This window comes from Doryrhamphus excisus, linkage group LG4, assembly GCF_037039965.1.
Source record: "Doryrhamphus excisus strain RoL-2023G ecotype Guam linkage group LG4, RoL_Dexc_Guam_v1.1, whole genome shotgun sequence".
Classification (NCBI taxonomy): domain Eukaryota; kingdom Metazoa; phylum Chordata; class Actinopteri; order Syngnathiformes; family Syngnathidae; genus Doryrhamphus; species Doryrhamphus excisus.
This window is the reverse complement of record NC_136360.1, coordinates 23,118,819-23,142,853: the sequence shown is the minus strand read 5'-3', so window position 1 is coordinate 23,142,853 and position 24,035 is coordinate 23,118,819. Positions and strand designations below refer to the sequence as shown.

General features: G+C 38.0%; 1 protein-coding gene across 10 annotated transcripts in view; it reads right to left on the bottom strand.

Moving 5' to 3' along the window:
• The window catches only part of ptprsa (protein tyrosine phosphatase receptor type Sa), a 312,838-nt gene extending 292,248 nt beyond the window's left edge, over positions 1–20,590 (bottom strand). For 5 of the 10 annotated variants that reach the window (XM_078790402.1, XM_078790400.1, XM_058074043.2 and 2 more), the window contains exon 1: positions 20,210–20,589. The gene's annotated coding sequence lies outside the window, so the exon portion shown is untranslated. Of the gene's footprint in view, positions 1–20,209 lie in introns of all 10 variants that reach the window. The other 5 variants (XM_078790398.1, XM_078790401.1, XM_078790406.1 and 2 more) reach the window with 3 other exon arrangements.
• Between the last annotated feature and the right edge of the window lie 3,445 nt (positions 20,591–24,035).

The window sequence follows — 24,035 nt, the reverse complement described above, 5'->3', positions numbered from 1 at the left end:
TCTTTTTAGTGCTAATGTTGTGACGTCTCGGACGTTTAGAGATGGATGGTCGTTTCAAGGACTCGACAAGGGCAATTGGTTTATCAAACGTTTCAGTTTATATTTGCAAAAAATGGTTGTTGGATAATTTTAACTGATCGTTATATCTGCACAAAAAGACCAACCATATACCTGGATGACCTAGAAACGTCATTTAATAGTCAATATGAATTTAGTCAATATTAGGAATTTTGATTCTGATAATGCATGTTGTTGACGCAACCTCCATTCAACTGTCTCATGTTTCTTTTTTCAGGAGCACTTTTAACATCAGACCACATCAAACTATGTCATTTCATTTTACAATTTCAATAATAATCATCTTACAATGAAAAATAAAATAAAATAAAATAAATAAAATAAAATAAAATAAAATAAAATAAAATAAAATAAAATAAAATAAAATAAAATAAAATAAAATAAAATAAAATAAAATGCCAGTTTATATGTTAAAAATTGAAATACTTAACCAACTGTTAACCAACCCAATAACCAACTAGCGGGCCGGGTTCAAATGCTTAGTGGGCCGCATGTAGCCCCCGGGGCCGTAGTTTTATCACCCCTGGAGTAACCAGTTATGACCAAGAAATTAGGCAGTAGACGAACTACATTGTGTCTGAAAAGCGGTAATAAAGATGTTACTGCCTACATCAGATGGATGGATGGATAGACTTTCTTTATTGTCATTGCACAATATCACAGCAGTGAAATTGCCAACTAAATATAATAAATAATAATAATAATAATGTGGAGAATAAATAGATTACATCAAATATGAACAACAATGTACAGTGTAAACAGTAATTTGTACAAATAATTTAAATAATTGTGTACAAAATACTGTACAAATAATTAATTTGTACAAATAATTTAAATAATTGTGTACAAAATACTGCACAAATAATTAATTTGTACAAATAATTTAAATAATTGTGTACAAAATACTGTACAAATAATTAATTTGTACAAATAATTTAAATAATTGTGTACAAAATACTGTACAAATAATTTAAATAATTCTGTACAAAATACTGTACAAATAATTAATTTGTACAAATAATTTTAATTATTTTAATAATTTAAACATTTTTGTACAAAATACTGTACAATTAATTTGTACAAATAATTTAAATAATTGTGTACAAAATACTGTACAAATAATTAATTAGTACAAATAATTTAAATAATTGTGTACAAAATACTGTACAAATAATTTAAATAATTGTGTACAAAATACTGTACAAATAATTAATTAGTACAAATAATTTAAATAATTTAATAATTTAAATATTTTTGTACAAAATACTGTACAAATAATTAACTAGTACAAATAATTTAAATAATTTAATAATTTAAATATTTTTGTACAAAATACTGTACAAATAATTTGTACAAATAATTTAAATAATTGTGTACAAAATACTGTACAAATAATTAATTAGTACAAATAATTGAAATAATTGTGTACAAAATACTGTACAAATAATTGAAATAATTGTGTACAAAATACTGTACAAATAATTAATTAGTACAAATAATTTAAATAATTTAAATAATTTAATAATTTACATATTTTTGTACAAAATACTGTACAAATAATTTGTACAAATAATTTAAATAATTTTGTACAAAATGCTGTTTATGCTGTACATTGTTGTTCATATTTGATGTAATCTATCAGCAGCCAAAGGAGGAGTTTATGTAACGTGTAAATTGTTTATAAACACTTCTATTATCATTTATATGTAAGAAGACCGTAATGACCGTAATAGAAACGAGAACAAACAAGAAAACATGAGCTGGGTAGAAACATCAGTGAGAAGGAAGGATGATGCTGAAGTGCATAGACGAGCCCTAGAGCTGAAGGAGCGATAACGGGTGAAAGATGTAAGAAGGAGCTGGAGCTGAAACCAGGAAGACCGACAAGGGAATGATGGACAAAGGGCAACGGAGGAAAAATTAACTTAATTGACATGAAACAGGACTGGGCAGACAACCAGGGAGGTTTTTTTTTCTCTCTCTTCACGTCACTTAAGGCAGACCTCAAATAGGTGGAGACAGCCGGCGTAGAGGATGTAGTGGAGTCGGGGTGGCAGAGAGGTTGACATTTCCGCTCACCTTGTCCATCTGCTGTCTGTCTTCCTCAGCGTTTAGCCTGGCTGCTGGCTCCTCGCTGCTTTTCTTTACAAACACTGAACATAAAATGCGGTGACCTACTGTATCTCCTCTCGCTCGCTAACTCGCTCCTGTATTAAGGTCGGAATGGCGTGTGTTTGTGTTACGGGTGTGTGTACGTGCACATGAATCACAGTGATGAACAGGACAGCTTTAAAAAATCGGCAACCTTATTTGGAGGTTTTGTCGGAACTCTGACTGATTTATTGTTGTATGGGGTGATGGAGGGCAGTGTTGTTCTTTTACGTTCCATCCCAGCTAAATTGAGCCCAGTGACTCAAAACGGTCTTCGCATATCCTCTATAGGGTCACAAGGGGTGCTGGAGCCTATCCCAGCTGTCTTCGGGCGAGCCAGCCAATCACAGGGCACATATAGACAAACAACCATTCACACTCACATTCATACCTATGGACAATTTGGAGTCGCTAATTAACCTAGCATGTTTTTGGAATGTGGGAGGAAACCGGAAAAGATGGCCGAGGATGGAATTGAACTTGGGTCTCCTAGCTGTGAAGCCTGGTGTGCTAACCACCCGGCCGCTGTGCAGCCCTGGTTCAGTATATTTTTCATCAAAATAGTAGTCATGCCAAAATGTTGTGTTGCTGCTGGATGTTCACAGTATCCGAGTGATACTGATGTGGGGGTGCTGGAGCCTATCCCATCTGTCTTCGGGCGAGAGAGGCGGGGTACACCCTGGACTGGTGGCCAGCCAATCACAGGACACATATAGACAAACAACCATTCACACTCACATTCATACCTATGGACAATTTGGAGTCGCCAATTAAGCTAGCATGTTTTTTTAGAATGTGGGAGGAAAACCCAGAGAAAACCCATGCATGCACTGGGAATTGAACTCAGGTATCCTAGCTGCGAGCCCTTTGTGTTAACCACTCAACCACTGTGCAGCCTCAAATCCTCATTTATGAATTGAATATTTTCATAGCTAGACCACAAACAAAAATTACACTTACAACCTTCTAAATACAGTTCTAACATTATTAGAGCTATAAATGATTAATTTAGGCCAAAAATAAGTAACATTACGTAAATATGCATTTGGTTTACTAATAATAGGCTGCATCAGATTACAATTGAATGCATCCCATAATCAGTTCACAGTTCCACAAAGGAGTAGGAAGAAGCAAAGCTTATTAAAACCTACCCCTCCATCTGGTACTTTTACAATCAGTAACTGTTACATTTGTTCACCTCCTGCTTTCTAATATATATATTTTGTATTTTTTTAAATATTTTTATTTTTTTTTATATTTTTAAAAATATTTTAAAATTTGTTTTAATTATTTAAAAAAAATTTTATTTTATTTATTTATTTATTTTTGTCACATACCAAAGTACAACCAAAGTAATATACCATAGTAAGTGTCAATATAGTGATAAATATAGCACATCATGACTGGTTCAAGACTCTTCATCCTTGTATTTAGCAAACATCAACTGCTTGTATTGTTTCTTGAATCGGCTCATCGTTGTTTGCATTGTTTGAACAACAACATATACATATACTCTCATACTCACGATCATCACTATACAAATATAAGTAAAAGAATAAATAGACAATGAGCCGAAAAACACAGTCTGAGGACCAAACAAGAAAAAGGCAGCGGTAGAAGACACAGAAGAGGCAGATGGAGAATAAGAAGCAGATGAGTTCACCTCTCATTAGCTCGCCTGCCACACACCAGACCGCATGCAATGCAGCGTCCAACAACATGAATTAAACAAAGAGCCGGCTACCTCAGAGTAAAGCAGCCCTGCCAGCACTTAGTCAGGCATCATAAACAACCAGCTCGCATTTGTCACCGACTCTTCACCCAGCCAAAGTGACAGCAAATAAATTAAATTGCCTTCTTTCAGCCTCCTCTTATTTGAGCTAAAAAAATAAAAATAAAATGCATGGTGAATGTGCAAAAAAAAAAATGCACTGCACACCGGAGAATAGAAAAATGCTGATTGTGTATCTTGTGCATACACACTGAAATGTATCCAAATTAATCAGTGGTGTTGCTGACGTGACTGACGTGTACACAACCCGCTGATAGTATGAGCAGTGACTCAAAAGCCGGTCGCATCAGTCAAAAAATACATCATGAAGAAGAAAAAAAGTGCGTTTACCAAGATTTACGATCATGGTTCCGTTGCAAACAACATTAAATTCACACAAGGAGGTGACCAAGATCGAGGGAGGTGGCAATGTTTACACCAACAAGGAGACTAACTAACTAACTAACTCACAGTGTTCCTGGATGCATAGAAACATATAAAACAGCAATATTTTAACACAAAAACTTCCCTTTTTGCATTTGAAAATGCAATAAAATACACAAAAATGTTATGTGTGTATTTAGTTAGCTACGATTTCCAATCTAGACACAATTAATGTAATAATTAAGCAAATTCTCAGTTCACGCGGGTATCATATAATTATAGTTGCACATTACTTACAGACACAAAGTGTCTTAGAAAGTATCCTGTATTCATTTTATCCTAACTTAATTATTGCGGCCAATAAATGTCGCCAAGATAGATGATGTAAAAAATATATATACCGTATTTTTCCGGACTATAAGTCGCACTTTTTTTCATAGGTTGGCTGTTCCTGCAACTTATAAATGAAAAAGTCGTTTATGTTACATAAACACTGCATGGACACCTTTTTTGTTTATGTTTATTTTTTGTATTTTTTTTTAGATGAGTAACCATTGTGTTAGCATATCTTACATCTATTCGGCTTGTTCTCGATTTTTTTTTTATTATTGTTAGAACTTGCCTTCCAAGACGACGTAATGTCTGTTTTGGTCAAGTAGTTTGGAAAATAAATGCGATTTATACTCTAGTGTTTTTTCTACCTAATTATGTATTTTTTTTTGGCCTTGTGCGACTTATACTCCGGAGCGACTTATAGTCCAGAAAATATGGTAAATGTAAAAAAAAAAAAAAATTTTTAAGAATTGTGATGGTTGACTTGCAACAATTTTCCAAAAGCGACTTATAGTCCAGAAAATACGGTAAATGTAAATTTTTTTTTTTTAAGATTTGTGATGGCTGACTTGCAATTCTTTACCAAAACACTAGGAGGCAGTGTTTTCGAGAGGACAATCTTCCAAAAGCGACTTATAGTCCAGAAAATACGGATTATAAAAGTATTGAATTGAGCCGAACTGTGAATTGTCAGTACTAAAATGCTACTTTCACGTAATGTTGCATACAAATAAGAGATTTTTAAATTGTGACTGTCGAAGATAGCGTGTTGAGTTTCGAGGGGACAATCTTCCAAAAGCGACTTATAGTCCAGAAAATACGGTAAATGTAAATTTTTTTTTTTTTTTAAGATTTGCGATGGCTGACTTGCAATTCTCTACCAAAACACTAGGAGGCAGTGTTTTCGAGAGGACAATCTTCCAAAAGCGACTTATAGTCCAGAAAATACGGATTATAAAAGTATTGAATTGAGCCAAATTGTGAATTGTCAGTACTAAAATGCTACTTTTACTTCATCTTGCATACAAATAAGAGATTTTTAAATTGTGACTGTCGAAGATAGCGTGTTGAGTTTCGAGGGGACAATCTTCCAAAAGCGACTTATAGTCCAGAAAATACGGTAAATGTAATTTTTTTTTATTTTTTAAGATTTGTGATTTCCAACTTGCAATTCTCTACCAAAACACTAGGAGGCAGTGTTTTTTCATGAGAATGCGCAACCACAACTCTCTTTGACGAGTTTTTTCGGTTCCTGACCGATAGTGACTGAATCAACATCCAAATTGTTACCGATAACACGTGTGATATCCAAAAAGTAGAAAAATCTGAAAAAGAGAAATCTGGAAAAGCAACAAATGCCAAACTAATATACAAAGAACTAATATTTGTGTCATAAATTAAGCCTGCATTTCTCCGATAATAAAAAATATTGACTCCCGAAATATTTGCTTAATTTTCGTAAACGCCATTCCACTAATATCTAACAAGGTTTTTCCTTGACTAAACCTCCCTCCTCTCCAAATCACCATTGTAATAGTAGCAAAGACCCCCATTAGTAGCGGGAGTTTGGCTTGGCCCCAGCCATTAAAAGCAGCTATTGAGCTAGCCTCCAGAGAAAACACGGGTTTGTTAATCAAGCGAAGGCAAAACAATTACTAGAAGCCAATAATCGATGGCTGCATGTGGACAAACAATAAATTCTTGGTGTAGCTGCGTCGGAGAACAACAAGTGGTAGGAAATAAAAGGTTTACTAATTAAACAGCTATGCTATCATGATCTAATAGCTTTGCTGCTACATCGTTTACGCCGCTCGTAGAAACGTGCTTGTGTATCTTAATGCATTGCTGTTGGCTTTTTAGTCAAATAACAGCTCTTTTTCCTTTGAAGGACTTTTTTTCCATGCAATGAATGGTGGCATTTAAATGCAAGAAAATTTCAGTTTTTAATATATAAATATGATTGGCATACTATGGCCATAATTTTAGCGTCATTCCTTGTCGCTTATGTATGTTTGAAGCTTGCGGATTCACTTTTTTGTTAAAATTGTATAAATTATTATTATCATTAATGACAAAAATATGCATACTGAAGTAAAATGTTCTGTATTTTTAGGCTAAATTAAGCATTTTCAAAAATAAAAATAGCTAAATGAAAAAAAAATTCATACATGATTGAAGGCATTCAGAAAACAGGCGTTAAAAAAAATACGCGGTGAATGATATGCAGTATTTTACACATAAAACTAAATAATAAATAAAGTGATCTACTCTCGCTCGCTCACTTATAAAAACACGGGATTCTGTTGCCCAACTCTGAAACCCCCAACGTCACTTCTTGACCGTCCGCCACTCGGCTGCACATTTATAACACAACACAACGCATTTATAGCAACACACAGTTGAATAAAAAAATAAAAATAAAAATAAAAATAAAAATAAAAATAAAAATAAAAATAAAAATAAAAATAAAAATAAAAATAAAAATAAAAATAAAAATAAAAATAAAAATAATTCATTCACTGATCCTATCCCATTGGAATGTGGGAGGAAACCGTAGTACCCGGAGAAAACCCACGCCTGCACGGGGAGAACATGCGCACCCCGCACAGAGATGGCTGCCAAGGGGGGAATTGAACACGGGTCTCCAAGCTGTGAGGCCTGCATGCTAACCACTCTTACACCGTGCAGCCAATCATGTGAATTGAAGAATGAAAACAGAATGAAAAGTGTGGAGGAGTGTAGCGTGCATAATGTTAAACATTTTAATAAAATGTTAACGCATGCACAAATATACCAAATGTGAAATGGTGATAACTTATATTATTATTTTTTGCGGTGCTGATGTTGGTATATGTAGGTCAGTGCTTCTCAAATAGTGGGGCGAACACCCTGCGGGGGCTCGTGGGGAACTTTCAGGGGGGACGCGAGAGGCTTTAATTTCAATGCAGATCTACCAACATGTACCGATTTATAGTACTCAACATGTAATTTCACAAAATTTGTCAAATTAGTTTACAAAAATAAACAAAATAACCGAAACGCTGGTTCTCCACCTTTTCTAATCAGGAACTGATACCGTATTTTTTGGACTATAAGTCGCACTTTTTTTATAGGTTGTCTGTTCCTGCAAACATCACACAGAGATGGCCAAGGGTGGAATTGAACTCGGGTTTCCTGGCTGTGAGGCCTGCACGCTAACCACTCAGTCAATAAAAAGGTTACAAACAAACGTATTTAGAAGGTCGTCAACAGGTTTCCTATGCTTAAGTGAGAAAATATTCCATTTCTACATAAGAAATCCTACTTTGCGGAAATTCCATTATTCCGGTCGGGTATGGAATCAATTAACCACGACGGATTTAGACTGCACGTGTTAGAAAACCTCTTGTTAAAAAGCAAAAGTGAAGGAATCACTCTCGGAAAAAGTATTGTCCACTGTCATTCAGTGGTAAAGCAAAAATATGAATTCCAGAATATATGAATTCCTCTGGATCGGGATCCTTTGGATTCTTCAGCGGGTGACGAGTGGAAGATGCGGAGAATCAACAAACAAAAGCAACTCTGCTTGATGATGAACGCCAAGGGAAATCAGGTAAAGCGGATAGGTTTGGTTTTACGAGAGTTGGGTGTGCAAGCCGCTAACAGCAGAATAAAACAGCAAACCGATGAGTAGAAATGGGCTATAGACAAGGTACGAGGAATTTAGTCCACATTAGGAATTCTATAAAATAAAATAATATACAAAAATAAAATAAAATAAAATAAAATAAAATAAAATAAAATAAAATAAAATAAAATAAAATAAAATAAAATAAAATAAAATAAAATAAAATAAAATAACCCGTGTTCAATTCCCCCCTTGGCCGCCATCTCTGTGTGGGGTTTGCATGTTCTCCCCGTGCATGCGTGGATTTTCTCCTGGTACTCGGGTTTCTTCCCACATTCCAAAAACATGCTAGGTTAATTTGTCCAAATTGTCCATAGGTATGAATGTGAGTGTGAATGGTTGTTTGTCTATATGTGCCCTGTGATTGGCTAACCACCAGTCCAGGTTGTACCCCGCCTCTCGCCCCAAGACAGCTGGGATAGGCTCCAGCACCCCCACGACCCTCGTGAGGAAAAAGCGGTATAAAAAATAAAACAAGTTTTCCTATAATGTATTTTGGTTAATCAAAGAAGCAATGCTGCCTCTGTCCATCTGAGGAAGCCCAAAGCCCAGAGGGAGGCTGATGTCATTGCAGCACCTCAATGAAAGCGTTACTTAGACACAATTCATTCATGGGAAGTAACAAGTAGTAATTTCACATTTCCGTTTTAGCACCAGCTGTATAAAATACGGCTAAATAATAAAATAAAATAAAATAAAATAAAATAAAATAAAATAAAATAAAATAAAATAAAATAAAATAAAATAAAATAAAATAAAATTTGTATTATTTGTATTTTATTTGTATAGCGCTTTTCAAAATACTCAAAGTCCCTTTACAGTGAAAAAATATAGTTGAGTAAAAAACTGCTTAAAAGATGCATTAAAATACAAACAGTCATACATTCATTCAGAGCTAAAAACAAGGCTAAAAGCAGTCAGGTATAAAAAGTCAGACATGGAGAGCATGGAGGTGCTGCATAAACTGGGCGGAATGATCCAGTCCTTTCGAGTATGTCCACTAAGGATCATTAGAAGAGCCTGAAAAAAGACTGAAAGTGCCAACATTAGGCAGCAGGAAACCAAGCTGACAGATCTCCACTTAGCACAATAGTAAGGGTAATTCTGTTGTGATCAATACTCATTCATGACTTGCTTTCAAAAGGTCCCTTCCTCCACCCTCTTCCTAGACAGATATCCGTGCCTCATTTCCAGTCATCCCTTCGTCTCTGTCTCATCTATAATTCTACCTTCTTCTTCTTGGCATTTCACTTTGCTTGGCCGCTGCATCGCTTCTTCTTTTTCCCTACGTAGTCCTTCAAGATTCTTTCATCTAATCCGACGGATGTTTTCTACCACCAGTTCTCATCCCGTATACCCCGACCCCTGAGGGGTATAACAGTGCATTTTCCATACGTCCCCCATATTCTCCCTTTTTCTGCTCGTTTTGCAGCCTGGTCTGGAAAAGTCATAAATATTCATGAGGTAAGTGCTACCTTACTGGCTTGTGAATGTCGTCAATCAAACCGTAACCCAATCAGATAGCGCTCTACTACTGCCATGAGCAAAAAAAAAAAAAAACGGTGACTTTTCCAGAAAATCTCCACCTGTGTATCTCATCCCGGATCTTTCCCAGTACCTTTTCCTGTCCTCTGTGCTTTACTGCAAAGTGCAGTTCACAGGTTTATCAGAGCACATTGTTGCATCTCGACGGAAGCTTGCACAGCATTGTGCCGTTAATAATTGAAGAGGCCCCACATGGCCAGGCACGCTCGGTCTAAATGGATTGTTCTGGGAGAGATCAATGCGAGCCCGTGAGGGTTTTATTAGGCCCTGCAGAAGGAATGTACAAGGACATCGTCAATGCTCATCTCTCTCTGTCTTAATTCCGTTTCCATAAGATCTTCCTCCGAACAATGCACCCACTAGCGGGAATGCCGTGGCTGTCTCACCCCTTACAGTATAAATTGAATTAAACATAAATGATTCTGCAACTGTATGAATCATTCATTGTGACGTCTTTGACTACGATGCTGTCTAAACAGGACCAGACAGCGTTTTGCCTTTCCTGCTCTTGTTTGGATGCGTCATCCGCACTGGCATGGCAGGAAACATCCATCCATACACCGGATCAGACAAGAGCCGACCAAAGGGACATGAAATGCTACCGTGACCTTCAAGACTTACGACCCTCAGGGGCGCTTGGTGGCTGCAGAGGCAAATAACCCTCAGCAGGACTCTCCACCGAAGACATTTACATGTGTCTCCCCCCGTGGAGAGGTTCCGTAATTATCTGCTCTCCGCAAAGCATAAATTGTGCCTCAAATGCTAAATGATGCAGATGATGTTGTGCAATCCATATTTATGCTGAAAGCACCATGAAGCACAATAAGTATACAGTTGAATCCAGACCCTGGCCATTATGAATACATTTGCACAAGGTAGCATTCATTATTAGAGCCCTCCGTACGGGAAATAACACCCCTATAGTCATCTTTACACTCATATTACCCGATATAGTACCCAGTATAGGACTTGTGCTCGTGATCGTTGCTATAGATGCGCTTTGCTGCTTTAGGGGAGTTGAGTGGACAGCCGACAGGAAGTGGGTTTCAGAGTCGAGTTTTGGTTTCTCGTGGGTTATAATGGCAGTCCTTGTTTTTAATTGGGATTATTGTGGCTGTAAGATAATTAAAGCCTGCAGCAAAGTTTAGTGATTGTGTCTCACGGAGCATTCAAGTGCAGTTACAGTATCATTCACAGAGTCTTTGAATGCATCTTCTAAATGCTTTATGTTTGCATTGTAGTTCATTCATTCATTCAGCGTGCTGGAGCCTATCCCAGCTGTTTTTCGCCAATCACAGGGCACATATAGACAAACAACCATTCACACTCACATTCAGTGGAGTCGCCAATTAACCTAGCATGTTTTTGCTAGCATGTGTTTGCTAGCACAAAACCCACGCATGCACGAGGAGAACACGCAAACTCCACACAGAGATGGCCGAGGATTGAACTCGGGTCTCTTAGCTGTGAGGTCTGTGCGCTAACCACTCGACCACCGTGCAACCGACCATTGTAGTTCAGTTAGATTTATTTTGGAAAATGCATAATTTAGTCAAAAATATTCATTCATTCATTTTCTACCGCTTTTTCCACACGAGGGTCGCGGGGTTGCTGGAGCCTATCCCAGCTGTCTTCAGGCGAGAGGCGGGGTACACCCTGGACTGGTCCCCAGCCAATCACAGGGCACTTATAGACAAACAACCATTCACACTCACATTCAGTGGAGTCGCCAATTAACCTAGCATGCTAGTTTTTGCTAGCATGTTTTCCCACCTAGCATGCGGGAGGAAACCGGAGTACCCGGACAAAACCAACACACGCACGGGGAGAACATGCAAACTCAGGTCTCCGAGCTTTGAGGTCTGTGCGCTAACCACTCGACCACCGTGCAACCTAGCATTGTAGTTCAGTTAGATTTATTTTAGAAAATGCATAATTTAGTCAAAAATATAATAATGCATTTTATTTTTTAACAAATAATGGGCCATATTCAACCACGAAACAGCATGGTTTATTAATTAGGATGTTTTTGAAAACCAATGATAAATTTGAACTCGAAGGCAACAACTTTCCCTCCATTTACTGTTGACACTCCCACACACTGAAGGCATTTCACTACATTATATTTTCAATAAATAAAAATGTTTCTTTTATGCTACACGCGCAAGAATAAAGTAATTTGTTATCACTTGGTTTTAATTAACCGAGCTGACCGCCTTGGATAATGGATGCTATAAGTTCTGAGATGATGTTTGGAAATTAAGATAAAAATACATTTTCCACCAACTATGATTTACGATTTATGATTTAAATTACACTTTAGGCAATCATAGTCATCATAATCATGTGTTGGAATTGTGATTTAATCATAAGTGAAAATTTTGCCACTTTCCATATGTTGTGTTCAAATGTGTTAAAAAAGGGGAGCGTTAATAAGTCACTCTTATTGGAAATATTGATGGAAAATCATCGGAGGATACTAACATCAAGCTCGGAGGGGAGTTTTGAGGTGTGTCTCAAATTTTTATTTTTATGCCCGTCTCAATTACTGGCAGATTTTTGCCATTTGTGGCTGGTTTTGGGCCATAAACCTCTGCAAATAGACGAGATTTACCGCAGTGTGGAGATGTGAGAGAATATCTGCTGTCCTTCTTTTGAATGAACAATGAAACCCATGGCCAGAAATGAATCATGTTCATTTGTTTGTCTTCGTACTGCTATTTGAAAAGGTACATTTCAAGCTGGAAACGCACACAAAGAACTTATGTGCTGAAAGTGTTTAAGTTTTACGATGCGTCCCCTAGCAATTGCAAAGTGCTCTTGACAAGGTTAAACTTTTACTCCTACTATGCAGGCCCTTTTGTGACGGCTGTGAAACTATAATTAAACCTTTCAACAAAATGCAGAGGAGACCTTTTCTTCTGACTTCAAATGGTTTGGATTGTTGGAGGTTGAATTGAATGCATTTCACTTCAGAGGACTTCTAAGTCACAAAAATGGCCACAAGGTGGCAGAAGTGTGGGAGGAAACCGGAGTACCCGGAGAAAACGCCACGCATGCACTCGAGTCTCCTAGCTGTGAGGTATGCGCGCTAACCACTCGACCACCGTGCAGCCAATCATGTGAATGGAAGAATGAAAACAGAATGAAAAGTGTGGAGGAGTGTAGCGTGCATAATGTTAAACGTTTTAGTGAAATGTTAACGCATACGTGTGCACAAAGTACCAAATCTGAAAATTATGACGAGTTCATGGTGATAACATAATTTTTTTGCGTTACTCATGTGTCGCTTCTGAAGTAGTGGGGCGAACCCAGGGGATCGCAGGCAACGCGAGAGGACCAACATGTACCGATTTATAGTACTCAACATGTAATTTCACAAAATTTGTCAAAATTGTTTACAAAAATAAACAAAATCTAATCACACTTTTTTTCATAGGTTGGCTGTTCCTGGGACTTATACTCCAGAGCGACTTATGAATGAAAAAACGCTTTATGTTCCATAAAAACTGGACACCTTTTCTGTTTATGTTTATTTTTTGTGTAGCTGAATATCCATTGTGTTAGCATATCTTACACCGAGCCTGTTCTGTATTTTTTTATCGTTAGAACTTGCCTTCTATAAGGATGTAATGTCGGTTTTGGTGAAGTAGTTACCCGCAAAAAATGCGACTTATACTCCAGTGCGACTTATGTATGTTTTTTTCTACCTAATTATGCATTTTTGGCCCTGTGCGACTTATACCCCGGAGCGACTTACAATCCAGAAAATACGGTATTTTCCTGAGACTTACATATGTTATGCTATTGATTACTAAAGAACGGAAAAAGATACAAACTAACTAAAATGGCGAGGATTGAATGAGTTAATGCGACATTGCTAGCATTTTTACTTCCGTCAGTGAGTTTATATGCAACTTGACCGTTCATAACTGTTACATGAACATCGCATACATATTGGATTTCGGAAATCTGAATTAAAATCAGATCGCATATGGTCCCAAATATCGGAATTGACCCGCATTGTGAACATAGCCAAAGTTTTCATCTTGGCATGTGATTTTTCTTTCTTTTCCCAGGGAATGGATCATGCAGCATGTGATCACTCTTCCTGACATTGAAGCATGTTGCAGGGAAATATGTACGCATCAAAGCCATTAAAGCGTCAAGCGTCACAGTCAGCCCAAACCAGGTCATTTTATGGCCTCATACTGCTTGTCAAGACCTGTTCTAAAGTGGTCTGAGCCATTTTAAATTACAAATCGCTACTCAAAAAGGCACAAGGACAATTTCCTTTTTTTTTTTTTTTTTTTTTTAAATATTCCAGCCTCTATTTGCATATGGATTTGAGAACCATATGCTTCCTGACAAGCTTTACTGGAGAATATGCTGTAATTGGACAGAAGGGCTGAAGGCAATTAAAAATGCTCTGTCACATTATACTTTGTATTTTGTAAAGATTAACCCAAACCAATTCAGCATGTGGACTTTTTAAAGATTGGAGCTATATAGTACGTAGTTCAATATTCTTACCGTTCTCATTCAGCCTGACTGAAGTGAAAACAAATAGCCTTTATATGCTGCTAGGCGGCTGTAATGATAGAGGTGAAGGTGGGAAGAAATAAGGAAAGTCAGAGATTGACATTTTGCTGCTCCTGTTTTCAAACTTTGCCAAAGGCAGGAAGAAAAATATAATGGGAAAAAAATAGCCCGCTGTTCACCTGGAGGTGACAACTAACAAGCCTGTAGCGCTCTCTCGGTAATTAGAGTGACGCAGTGACCATGGACGAAGATCGGCGGTCATACGAAAACAATTCCGTCTTTCTTTGCAGTCCTTTGAATTTAGACGTGTGTCATCTTAAGCCTCCATCATTTCCACCGATTCTGGACTGTTGTTATTTTCTAAAGTATTTAGCATTTGTTAGTGCAGGGACATGCTGTTTGATTGATTGGTTGGCAGATAATTGTTACAACAAAATTGGAAAAAAAACCCAAACTATAAACTATATTAGGAAAGCAGGAAGTGAACAAATGTAACAGTTACTGATTGAAAAAGTACCAGATGAAGGGGTAGGATTTAATAAACTTTGCTTCTTCCTACTTCTTTTGGACATGTGGAACGATGAACTGATTTGACAAAAAAAAAAAAAAAAACTTAAACTATATTATGAAAGCAGGAAGTGAACAAATGTAACAGTTACTGATTGTAAAAGTACCAGATGAAGGGGTAGGATTTAATAAACTTTGCTTCTTCCTACTTCTTTTGGACATGTGGAACGGTGAACTGATTTGACAAAAAAAAACAAAAAAAAATTAAACTATATTATGAAAACAGGAAGTGAACAAGTGTAACAGTTACTGATTGTAAAAGTACCAGATGGAGGGGTAGGATTTAATAAGCTTTGCTTCTTCCTACTCCTTTTGGACATGCGGAACTGTGAACTGATTTGACAAAAAAAAAAAAAAAAAAAACTATATTAGGAAAGCAGGAAGTGAACAAATGTAACAGTTACTGATTGTAAAAGTACCAGATGGAGGGGTAGGATTCAATAAGCTTTGCTTCTTCCTACTTTTTTTGGACATGTGGAACAGTGAACTGATTTGACAAAAAAAAAAACTTAAATTTGATTAGGAAAGCAGCAAGTGAACAAATGTAACAGTTACTGATCATAAAAGTACCAGATGAAGGGGTAGGATTTAATAAGCTTTGCTTCTTCCTACTCCTTTTGGACATGTGGAACTGGAAACTGATTTGACAAAAAAAAAAAAAAAAAACTTAAACTATATTAGGAAAGCAGGAAGTGAACAAATGTAAAAGTTACTGATTGTAAAAGTACCAGATGGAGGGGTAGGATTTAGTAAGCTTTGCTTCTTCCTACTCCTTTTGGACATGTGGAACTGTGAACTGATAATCTGATGCATGTTCAAATGAAATAAAACCATTACCATTACCATTACCATTACCATTACCATTACCATTACCATTACAAACGAGCACACAAATCAAAACTGACCTGCAGTGTGAACGTAGCCTTAAGATCTGTTAGGAATGGAATATGTTCCATTCTGTTATGAACAAGCGCAAATATGTGGCAGTACAAACCAAAGTGGAAAATATTCCATTCCCATATCGGTCATCTATTGTTCAGTATAAATCACTGACTGCATCAGATTCAGACTTTGCTTGGAACTGCTTGTTGAAGAGATGCTAGTCTGCTTCCGGAACACTACGAAGGCGCTCTCGAGCAAAGCACCACACCCCTAAACCGCTCAAAGGAATCACCCTGTTTATTGTACTGCTTGTAAAACATAATATACTGTACAGTATATTTCAGCCTGCAAGCTAATTTTCAAATGACTTAAAGAAAAATAAGTGCGACCCTTATGCTGGATGTCGTCCATTGCACATGTCATTGTCGGATTATGATGATTATGATAGCAGCTCTCCTCTTCCTCTTCCTCTTCATCCCACGGCAAAAATGCAAGCCAGATCTGCGTTGACGGCTTCAAACCAACAGCTCCGCCAACCATCTGTATGCGTTTTGACTGCACAAACGACACGACCACACGCTCGGACTGCTGCGTAATGACTCTGCAGAGCATGACATATAGCTCATCTCGCAAATGCAATAAAGCTACATTGTGCCGGTGTGCTCTAGTGATCCTGACACCGTGTGGACCCGTCATTTTTTTTTTTTTACAGTAGCGGCCTCTAGCACGGGTCCAGAAACAATCTTGACTGCCTTGTGACAGGTGAGCATGATTGAGGTGCATTACAGCAGGAGAAAACAACGGATGCTTGAGCATGCCCTACAATCACCCATCTCATACATACAGAGAGGCTGCTTGATTGATGGCAAGTCAAGAAATGTACATGGAAGGGGGGGGGGCATGTTTGGAACAGATGCAGCGGTACCAAAAAGCCAATCGGTAACACAACGGTTCTGAACGAACAGCTAAGGATACGCTTGATAAAAATGTATCCGACCCATTAACTCTCTGCACAACGGACTCTAATGGCTGTCCATCTTTCAGAGATTGACTCCCTCCTGTCAGCATGATCACCGGGTGCCACCACATCTTAATAACGACAAAACAGCGACTGTACGAGAATTTCAATTCCAAGTGATTATCTAACATGTTACAAATCATAGCTTGTAAATCCCTGTGGTGCTTTTGCACATGAAGACGTGCATCACAATGGAAATGCATGCCACAGCATCTCACGGTGTGTAAACACCATCTCGTGCATCTGTTGACTGAATTTTAATTACTTCAGTGCAGGAAGCTAAACTTTATGTGTAATGTAATTGAAAGTGAAATATGGAAAAGTAAAAAAAAAAAAAAAAAATCAAGAAGCGTATGATTGGTTGCCAGAATAAATCTGAACTCATTATTTTTTTTGCGTTACTGATGCGTTGCTACCCTTCGGGGTATCGCAGGAAACGCGAGAGGTTTTAATTTCAATGCAGACCTACCAACATGTACCGATTTATAGTACTCAACATGTAATTTTACAAAATTTCTTAAATTTGTTCACAAAAATAAACAAAATAAACAAAAAGCTGGTTCTCCACCATTTCTAATCAAAAACTGATACCACATTTTCCGGATTATAAGTCGCACTTTTTTTCATAGGTTGGCTGTTCCTGCAACTTATACTCCAGAGCAAATTATAAATGAAAAAAAAACTACCATATTTCCTGGACTATAAGTCACACTTTTTTCATAGGTTGGCTGTTCCTGCGACTTATACTCCAGAGTGACTTATAAATAAAAAAAAATACCATATTTTCCGGACTATAAGTCTCACTTTTTTTCATAGGTAGGCTGTTCCTGCAACTTATACTCCAGAGCGAATTATAAATGAAAAAAAACCTACCATATTTTCTGGACTATAAGTCCAATTTTTTTTCATCGGTTGGCTGTTCCTGCAACTTATACTCCAAAGCGACTTATAAATTAAAAAAAAAAACATATTTTCCGGACTATAAGTCTCACTTTTTTTCATAGGTTGGCTGTTCCTGCGACTTATACTCCGAAGCAACTTATAAATGAAAAAACTACCATATTTTCTGCACTTTAAGTCACACTTTTTTCATAGGTTGGCTGTTCCTGCAACTTATACTCCAGAGCGACTTATAAATTAAAAAAAAAACATATTTTCCGGACTATAAGTCTCACTTTTTTTCATAGGTTGGCTGTTCCTGCAACTTATACTCCAGAGCGAATTATAAATGAAAAAAAAACTACCATATTTTCCGGACTATAAGTCTCACTTTTTTTCATAGGTTGGCTGTTCATGCAACTTATACTCCAGAGCGACTTATAAATGAAAAAAGTGTTTATGTTACATAAACACTGGACACCTTTTCTGTTTCTGTTTATTTTTTTGTGTAGCTGAATAACCATTGTGTTAGCATATCTTACACCTAGCCTGTTCTCTATTCTGTTATTGTTAGAACTTGCCTTCCAAGAGGACGTAATGTCAAGTGATTATCTAACATGTTACAAATCATAGCTTGTAAATCCCTGTGGTGCTTTTGCACATGAAGACGTGCATCACAATGGAAATGCATGCCACAGCAAACACCATCTCATGCATCTGTTGACTGAATTTTAATTACTTCAGTGCAGGAGGCTAAACTTTATGTGTAATGTAATTGAAAGTGAAATATGGAAAAGTTAAAAAAAAAAAATCAAGAAGCGTATGATTGGTTGCCAGAATAAATCTGAGGTAGCATAAGTCAGAATGTATTTCAGAAAGGATTTGGACTATTTCCAAGAAGGCTGGTTGCAAGGGAGGCAGGCAGGCAGGCAGGCGGTGAGTGAGCATACTAATCCACTCGTGGATGTTACCTGCCTTGCTTGGATGCCTCCTCCTGGGCAACATAGCATTGATGGGCGGAGGGGGAGGTTACGATTTTTTTTTTTTTATGAGACAGAGCATAACATAGAATTGTAACACACAGCAACATCATAAATTTGATTACATTACACTGCACTGCAAGCACTGTGAGCCATTTCCAGGCACCGTAAAAAAAAGCTTTAACCAAGTTACTGCGGCTCTAGAGGGGAAGAAAAAAAAAGACTATTTTCTTTTTAACAACCGATGTAGTGGCAAGATATTATTCTTTGGACATTTGTTTTTTTTTTTTTAATTTATCAGTTCATAACAATGTGTAACTAATAATAATAATAAAAAAAGAGTGAATGTGAAAGCGCATGTTTTCATGCAAAAGTTGATTATTTGGTCGATCCAACAAGGGAATACAATAACAAATATCCAACCTATGACTGGACTTGATGCTAAGGATGTACCTGACAGTCCATATCCAACATATGTCCACTTGAGGATTCATATATGCGTACTGTGTTTTGGCGAAGCTGGGAATCCACAAGGAAATGGTAGAAGTGGGAATCATTCATTTATTCATTTTCTACCGCTTTTCCTCACGAAAAGAGGGTGCTGGAGCCTATCCCAGCTGTCTTCTGACAAGAGGCGGGGTACACCCTGGACTGGTCGCCAGCCAGCCAGCCAGCCAGCCAGCCAGCCAATCACAGGGCACATATAGACAAACAACCATTCACACTCACATTCATACCTATGGACAATTTAGAGTCGCTAATTAACCTAGCATGTTTTTGGAATGTGGGAAAAAAAAAACAACGGAGTACCCGGAAAAAAACCCACGGGGGGGAGAACATGTAAACTCCACACAGAGATGGCTTAAACTCGGGTCTCCGCGCTAACCACTTCACCGCCGTGCAGCCCAGAAGTGGAACCAACGGATCGGAAAATAACCAATCCAAATCAATGCTTCCGGGAAAAAAGTGACAATATGCAGGGAATTGTTCGGCATTCCAATTCAAGGAACATGTATGATAATGTCATTCACTCCCACTCCCACGCCCCAAGTATGATTCAGAAATACATTATACTTGAAATCCAGCAAGGCAATAGCACTGGGAGGTGGTGGTGGTGACGGGGGGGAGGGTCTTTGAGGGAGGGGGGCATTTGGTTGCATTTGTATAAAGCGAATCGGAGTCCGGTGGAACTGTCTTTTCAGCACCACGGCTCCACCAACCTAATCTATCCGCGGCGACACCTGCAGTGTTCGGGGGGGGGGGACACTCGTGGAATTTATTTAGCACAAAATCAGGAGTTTTGAAAGGAAGCCACGACTTGCGTGAACACGCATTGTCAGTAAAGACCGTGGGAGTCCCGCACCCTTGGTTTGGAATTGATGTAAAGAGTGTACACAAGCGAGCCATCTTACCTTTATATCAGAGTGGGAGTTTCTTTCTGGTTCTTTGCAGCGCGTAAACCCTTACATCTTCATGTTTTTAAAACAAATAATAATCCCGGGGTTGTTAATTTTTTTTTTTTTTTCTGGAAGTGTGCGTCCCCCCTGCTGTGGGTCCAGGAAGAAGCCGTGGAAGAGTTCCTGTAGCGGGTTGAATATGCAGGATGTATTTCTTTTAAAAATCCAGCCCGGGAGCGCAGGTTGCTGATGAAGACGCGCGTCTGGGTTTCGGCAGGAGGAGTTGCTCCCTCAGCAGCCGCCGTGCGCACTTGGAGGAACCACAAGCGAGTCCGCGCACCGACTCTGAGGGAATGATGTCATGCGTACGGCCCTCCCTCTCCTCTGTCTCTCTCTCCATAAAGCACACCTCTCCGCTTGGCATTAGGGCGGGAAAAATTAAAAAAAAATTAATTACACACTTGTAATTTTTTTCACACTTAAAATGCTCTTGACATTAATATGTGTTTTCATAATTTTTTTATTATTATTATTTTTTTTACAGCGCTGCTGCCCACGCCTGGCAGGAGGTGTGGTCCAGTAAAGCTCTTTGCTCAGGAGTGGGAGGAGGGAGGAGTGGGGGGGACTGTGCTGCCTCCCCTGCAGGGGTATCTTAAAGATAAAGCTGATCAGAGAAGAGCAAAATCCCCATGATCGATACCGCGCTACATTACACTACAAATGAAAACGTGCTTAAACAATCCATGATTGGTTAATATGTCACGAGGAACTGGTCTGTTCTTTTACATTAGCCACGTTTACTTTTCCGAAAACAATGGTTATACATGGAAAGGAATATTCCAATCTCTTGTCTACATGCGCCGCTATAATCAACCAGAATAGTCAATAGGGCATGTTGGCTGTTCCTGCAACTTATACTCCAGAGCGACTTATAAATGAACAAAACTACCATATTTCCTGGACTATAAGTCACACTTTTTTTCATAGGTTGGCTGTTCCTGCGACTTATACTCCAGAGCGAGTTATATATGAAAAAAAAACAAAACATATTTTCCGGACTATACGTCTCACTTTTTTCATAGGTTGGCTGTTCCTGCGACTTATACTCCAGAGCGACTTATAAATGAACAAAACTACCATATTTCCTGGACTATAAGTCACACTTTTTTTCATAGGTTGGCTGTTCCTGCGACTTATACTCCAGAGCGACTTATATATGAAAAAAAACAAAACATATTTTCCGGACTATACGTCTCACTTTTTTCATAGGTTGGCTGTTCCTGCGACTTATACTCCAGAGCGACTTATAAATGAAAAAAAAAAATTATTTTCCGGAGTATAAGTCTCACTTTTTTCATAGGTTGGCTGTTCCTGCGACTTATACTCCAGAGCGACTTATAAATGAAAAAAAAAACTACCATATTTCCTGCACCATACGTATGTCACACTTTTTTTTCATAGGTTGGCTGTTCCTGCGACTTATACTCCAGAGCGACTTAGAAATGAAAAAAAAAAAACTACCATATTTTCTGGACTATAAGTCTCACTTTTTTCATAGTTTGGCTGTTCCTGCAACTGATACTCCAGAGCGACTTATAAATAAAAAAAAAAACATATTTATTGGTACTTGTATTCCAACAAGTGAAAGAAAAACTCGGGGAAGTCGGTATCACGTGATGTTGGTGTTCACGTTTTACTGGGCATGCCCCATTGACTATTCTGTTGGATTATAGCGGCGCATGTATACACAAGATTTTAATATTCCTTTCCATGGATACCATTGTTTTTGGTAAAAGTTATTCGGAAAGATTCCATTCGGAAAGAGAAAAACTCCTCATGTAAACGTGGCTAATGTCGTCCCACTCAAAAACCTTGACAAAAATCCATCCATTTTCTATTTTCACTCACATTTTGGCTTTTTAAAAAAATCATAAATTACATTCTTGTTGTCACACTTATTTTTTTACAGGTTTTGAGCAAATTCTGAGCGACGCCAAACAACCATTCACACTCACATTCATACCTATGGACAATTTGAAGTCGCTAATTAACCTAGCATGTTTTTGGAATGTGGGAGGAAACCGGAGTACCCGGACAAAAACCCACGCATACACGGGGAGAACATGGAAACTCCACACAGAGATGACCGAGGGTGGAATTGAACCCTGGTCTCCTAGTTGTGAGGTCTGCGCGCTAACCACTTTTCCGCCGTGCCCCTACTCATGTTACCGTATTTAAAAAACGGTGAATGCTGCATTCACACATCAGACTGGGCTAAAAAAAAACCATAATCAAACTAGTATCTGAGTCATGTCCTGAGGTCAAAGTCTTTAATGATATTACCAAGTCTAGTCCAAAGTCATGAAAAAATTGTGACTCAGGTCTGACTAGATGATAATGGTTGGCTAATCGCTAAATATCGTTACTGAGACCAGCACACTGACACACTTTGGGCTTGAGGATAACTGATGATTTTACTTATAACAAGTCGTGTCAATTGTGTGTCCCTGCAGAATGTGCCGCCCTACCCACTGGCCACAGATTTCAATGATTCCAAGAAAAAGATTCAAAAGCAGATAAAATGTAGCGTGAATGCTAAAATGATGTTGTTGCATAGTGCCGCAGTGTAAAAAGAATTCCTTTTGTCTATCGAATGCATCTGTGTGTCAAAAAGTGAGTGTGTGAATGCTGATGCAGGGTTCTTCTTCCTCCAGCGTGAATGCTGAGAGGCAAGCGTTTATTATTGTCTAAATGCTGAGGGGCTCTTATTGTTGTTTCCACATTTCTTCTGTATAGTCTGTAATGGCGGCACGATTGCTCGAGGGATTTGATGTAATCAAATAACAAAATATGCGGCAAGTTTAGGATTAGAGAGCTATTATTTTTTTTCTCAGCCCAATCATTTCTTGGATATCTTGGGAGTTTTTATGCAAAGAGAGCAAAGGCGAGCTCATGTACAGAGAAGGAAAGCCGCTGAATAATGAAGTCACGGCATTGGCAGAAAGAAAAAACAATATTTACTTAGGGTCCAGTCAGTAGGAGTGGGTGATACTGTAAAGTACGACAGTACTCCCCTGTTTAAGCAAAATAAAGTCAATAGCAAAAACTGTGATTGGCTTATTTCCTCAGTATAAAAGATATATATGATACACACATGAACAACACAAACACAGATATTTGTCAAAATAAACAGACGAAAAGTATAAATATATACACTACCGCTCAAAATTTTGGCATCACTTGTCTGAGATCTGGCTTTTTCTTGGCAGTCCTGCTATGAAGTCCAGCATCCTGAAGTGGCCGCTTCACTGTTGATACTGACACTGGTGTTTGACGGCTACTATTTAGTGCAGCTGCCAGGTGACCACCTGTCTTAAACTACACACTCTCACATATTTGTCTGCAGCGTTTTTCTGTCCTTGTTAGACCCAGTTTGTGCTATTGCTAAGGATTTTTTTGTCTTTCATGATTACAGTCACCCCTGGTTTGATTAATTGGTTACAGACCTGCCAGCGATAAATAGGATTCCAAGTCAATAAATGGAATATTTTTGTAATTGAAGCACGGAAAATCTGTTTATGACTTACGAAATGAAATACGAGGGATTTACGTTGCCGATTTCGATACCAATCATCCATGAGTGAAATTGACCGATTCCGACACCGATCATATGGAATAATTCTTGTTTGTTTCTTTGTTTCTTCTTGCACAGTTGTGCAGCGTTTTTCTGTCCTTGTTAGACCCAGTTTGCGCTGCTCTCTGAAGGGAGTCGTTAACAGCATGGTAAGAGATTTAATTTTAGGCTTTTCTAATCATCTATTAGCCTTATAAAATGATGAAC